The following is a 5,047-nucleotide window of genomic DNA, read 5'->3' as shown; positions in this document are numbered from 1 at the left end:
AGTTTAATGCTGCAGTGCTGTTATCAGGTGTTTCAAAACATACTTGGCTCTACTTCACTCTGAAACTGGCTTGTGTTTGTTTGGTTTTTTTTTAATTAAAAATAAATGTCCTGTATAGTCAGCGAGCTGTGAGAGTGATGTTTCCATTTTCCAAAGCCACCACTGCCCAGGTAACGGAGAAAACCCGGTCAAACAGGCTCAAACACTCGATGGCAAAAAGCCTGACTTCTAATCTCAGAGAGAACTGTAACTGCCTTGGTAACATACGCAGGGTTTTTAAAATCATTCAAAGCACCTATTTGACAACTTTGTCAGAACTCCGAACGTGTCGCACTTGGAGCCTGATACGGTTTGTTTTACACAGATTTACAGACTGCTGGCAATGCATCGCATCCCCGCACCACCATCGCACCAGCATCAAGGCTGGTGTCAATTAGCCAAAATAAGAACAGAAAGGTACATGCAGTATGTGTCATGGATGCTAATTTGTTTCAGGCCAGAACTCGTTACGAGCGCTACAGCGGTGTCAGACGAGTCAAGGCGATAGCTTCCCGAAAGCCGCCCTTGGAGATGAAAGCAGTCAGATTGTGTATGGCACACTGTAGCTGGCTGGTGTGCGCAAGATCCTCGTTAATGTCCTGAAGGCCTACAGTGCAGGCCGAGCTGGTATGGGTGGGACAGGGTGGAGGAGTGCGTGGAGCGCCGCTGGCTCTCGGGAGGGGACGGTGCTGGTGGCTCGGGTGGAGCGCCTGCTTGCAGCGAGCCTCCGTTCTTCTGGCGTGACGGAACTGGGAGGTCGAGCTCGGCCTGAACAAAACGAGCAGGCTCCTGGGTCAGAGCCATGCCGCTCAGCAAGAGCACGGTGGGCCGGACAGACGGTGACAATGGAGAGAACTGCCGCTCTCTCTCTCTCTCTCTCTCTCTCTCTCTCTCTCTCTCTCTCTCTCTCTCTCTCATTCTTCCCCCTCTCTATCACCCTAAAGGTGAGCACTTTGTAGGAAAAATAAAAGCAGGAAGAATCAAGATTTGTCATCTCTCTCTCTCTCTCTCTCTCTCTCTCTCAAGATCACTATTTCTCCCTCTCTCTCACACACATTTGGTGTGTGTGTGTGTGTGTGTGTGTGTGTGTGTATAATCATTACAGGATGCTGAAATAGAGAAGGCCTCCTGAAAGCAATCACATCTAGAGTTACTAAACTGGATGCCCATGGCCTATGAGCTGGGACCTTTTGAAATGAGTAGGTATACTTTTAATCAATCTGGCCACCAGATAAATGTTATGTCTGCATACTCAGCAACATACACAACTTGCACACACACTATACTGTTTAAGCTAAACACAAACAGGCTAATCCCCAGTTTGCCTCAGCACTTGAAGCTGTAAGGGTTGCTCAGGTAGTAAACACAATCCAGTCTACGACTACTACTGCTGACTACGTTACACTTGCCAAAGTCTGCCCGGTTGTTTGCCTGCTTCTAACGTTCATATCTGATGTGCCATCGTACACGCAGTAAATAGGAGCACGCAGAAAACAGCACGCACGGGTAAAAATACCTTGTTACCAAAAATAAATAAAATAAAAATCTGGTTTGGACCGGCACCTGCAAATGGGAAGTATAAGTGAAATTATTTGCTCCGAAATCGGAATATCTTAAATATACAAAGTATATTAGTTTGGCGAAATGGTGAAGTATCTGTTATCTGTTCTGATTTGCGTATTTGATTTACTTTAAAATCAAGACCACTAAGATTCGCAGACCTTATTTTTCAAGGGATACGTAAGCTCAAGTATATTTTGACGTTACGCAATTAATAGAGTGGGCTAAATAACGCAAATACTTTCTGTTTAGTGATTATATTGACGTTTTAGAATTTGCGTTAGTGTTCTTAAAAATCTGCTCTTAATAGCACACGAAATCTAATAATAAGGGCGTCCGAAAATAGTGGTATGGCTGTAAAGGATTAGAGTTTGGAGAAGACACAAGGGGTCTCTTCTGCTGATGTAACGCTTTCTGACAGGACCTTTCAGAGGACCAATAGCAGAAAACAGACATAAAGACAACATGTTCTCCACGTTTCTCTTGACCAAAACCGGTCCCACCTTCACCTTCTGAGAGAGAAAACCAAAGTTAAAATATAATGAGGATGCACCGAAGACTATGACACAGGAACTGTTGCCAGGATTATATTATTTCTGCTAGGAAAGGCCTGCATTTTGCAAAATCAGGCAATGCTATTAGCTAATGCGCATAAATGTTAAACTAAAACAGCCTAAAGTCTAGTTCATGTCTTTCTGGTTACAGACAGTGTAGTGATGTGGCACAGACACGAAAAGAACGAAAACGCACCAAAACATCTAAAAAAAAACACGTTTTCTATCAAATACACTATAGCGTAACGTATATCGCAGCCAGGAATTGCTATTGAAATAAACGAAATTACAAGCGATACCACAATCTGTCGTAATTTAACGTTTGCGTTTTCATTTACGGCATTTAGCAGACGCTCTTATCCAGAGCGACTTGCAAAAGTGCTTTGCCGTTTATATCAGTGAACATTCATTATGTACAGCCTAAAAAACTCAAAGTAATTTAGGAATATATCCCAAGGGATCACAGGGCAAAAATCCACCTCGGACTGGTTCGTGAGGGAATAACCTGTCTCTGCAACTGAGAGCGAACTTTAACGTGAAATTAAACGGTTACAACCAAACGACCACAGACAGAGCGCGGAAAACAGCAGAGCCTGCATAAACCAATTTAGTCCCATTCTGTCCGCTCTCCTGACCCGTTTTGGAAAAACCTTTCTGATCCAATGCACACGACGGTGATAAAGTCCGGGGAGACGGATTCGGGGCCAGATGCGGCACTTCGGCGCTTTCGGCGGAAATGGGTCAGTGGAACAAACCCCAGTGCGCAAAGGTCTGCTTAAAATGTCGCGCGTTTCGTATTAAATCGTGGCTTTCAAAGTTTCTATAAGCGAAGCAATCTTTGTCTACTTCTCCGGTATGTGTAGCGTAGCCTACTCCGCATAGTCCACCTTGCGACACCCTAGTAAACTCTGAAATTGTCCCAGTCACACGAGAAGAGAAAATGTGAGGGAGTATAGCATGCATATCTTCCAACTAAAAACCTAGAACCGCTATTATGTGTTATTATTATTCCCAGGTGCGTGTGGCGGCCCCGATTGCAGAGCCGTACATATGAGTACCGCAGATACGGAGCTGGATGCGCTACCTGTCCGGATAACTTCACTTGTCTTCCAGAAACTTAAGGTTAGAAATACTCGCACAACTCACGTTACTGTTTATCTGTTTTAGCAGCCGTCCCCTCGCCGCTCGGCTGATAGATAGTTCAGAAACTAGCTGTCAGAAACAGGTGCATCCCTACCTCGCATAGTGGTGGCGACTCGCTCCCGGACGCGGCGGTCATGAAGAAACAAACAGACACGGACAGGGCTACAACAAGATCCTTGGCGAGAAAGTTTCGTGTCGCTGCTGCCAAAGCATTCCGAAGCGCTGTGTGCTTTTGCATGTGGCATCTGCGGGGTGCATATCCAGCGCAGGTTTTCACCGCTTCCACGGGAGAAAGGGCAGAGCGCACGGAAAGCCTTCCGGAGCTCGGATTGGACTGGCACGCTCCGCTCCGCCCACTTTATAGCGGCTCCGGTCGTTAAGTTGTAGTTCACAGAGACCCCCGTGGACGAACACGGCTCTCCCGTCGCAGCGGAGTATGCACGATAGCTTCGTTGGTTTAAAATGATAGCTTCGTTGGTTTAAAAGGGGTTATCTGACTAATGACATTTTTTTTTTGCACTACAGGCTTTTATACGTAGCAATTTAATTGCTTTCTTTTTTAGCCGCTTAAAGATAAAGTGTTTTTTTTTCCCTTTTATTATTATGAATAATAATAATTGTATTATGAACGGGTTAACTGTGAATTTTGGCCAATTTTTATATATTTCTTATTATTACTTTTTTTCCATAAGGTCAGACTGGTGTCGTCACAGAAATATGTGTCCTTTGAAGTCCTCTGATCCTGGACTTAAAATGGATGCATGGTTACTTGTCCACGTGTAACTCCTACCATGGGTTTCTTCATTATTATTATATTAAAATGCATGCGATGTAGCACTTACGTTTTTGAGCACTTCAAAGTGTCTGAATTCCTTAAGCTTAGCTTAAAATGGTTATTACATTTTTATTCACGTTGTCTATTACATTAAATAACATGTTTATTACATGATTATGGGTGATGGCTTGTAATATGTATCATTACAATTTTGGGGTCACAGTGACGTCTAAGGGATTCCGAATTTACACAATTTTAGGTATTAAATTTAAGCTATATTCTTGATTCAAGTAAACTTGAAAATGATTATAGGCTTCAGTTTTTCTGCCCGTAAAGAAGTGTCATTATAGACCATAGTTACAGCGGTGGGACATTGCAAGAGACATGAGACATCTCGCATCCGTGCAGACGCCTTTACCGCCGTTCCTTGCTGTGCCGCCATGGCGATAGGTGGAGGACCATCTCAGAATTGAAGGCAGTGCTCGAGTACTGATGAAGATAGTGGAGCATGGAAAGGTGGACCAGCGTTTGCTCCGTGACGGGCGGCCGACGCGACCTCAACCCTCTGGCCCACTGACCCGTTTGGAACGAGCCTCGGGACGCCAGATAGACCCGCTCTGCTTTCTCTTCATGTTTGAAATCACTCCAACAGTTTGGTGGGTTGACAAGCTCAGCTAAGGCAAGATTGTATGCTGCATACCACCCACATGACAATTACTGTATATCATGGTTTTGTAATCAGCTACATAAAATCTCCCATTGGTGACCGGCCTTGTCTAGGTAAATAGCTTGTGATAAAGGAGAAAATGCAAGTGGGTGACTTTGCCCATCTCCCGGTTGTGTGTGTGTGTGTGAGTGTGTGTGCGTGTGTGTGTGCGCGCGCGTGCGTGCACGCGGGGAGGGGAGCTGAAAGCTATGGACCCATCCCGGTTAGGCAGAGACAGATCGCCGCGAGCACATCTCCAGTGACCTACAT

General features: G+C 44.9%; 1 long non-coding RNA gene across 1 annotated transcript in view; it reads left to right on the top strand.

The window, feature by feature from the left end:
* The window catches only part of LOC145655618 (uncharacterized), an 11,817-nt gene extending 7,632 nt beyond the window's left edge, over positions 1-4,185 (top strand). Inside the window, exons 1-3 of the long non-coding RNA XR_014121650.1 lie at positions 1-2,893; positions 3,169-3,275; positions 3,989-4,185. The exon at positions 1-2,893 is cut by the window's left edge and continues 7,632 nt beyond it. This is a non-coding gene — a long non-coding RNA (uncharacterized LOC145655618). The remainder of the gene's footprint in view (positions 2,894-3,168; positions 3,276-3,988) is intronic.
* The last annotated feature ends 862 nt before the right edge of the window (positions 4,186-5,047 follow it).

This window comes from Electrophorus electricus, unplaced genomic scaffold, assembly GCF_041902795.1.
Source record: "Electrophorus electricus isolate QZ-2024a unplaced genomic scaffold, ASM4190279v1 Scaffold290, whole genome shotgun sequence".
NCBI lineage: Eukaryota > Metazoa > Chordata > Actinopteri > Gymnotiformes > Gymnotidae > Electrophorus > Electrophorus electricus.
This window is presented reverse-complemented; position numbering and strand designations above follow the sequence as displayed.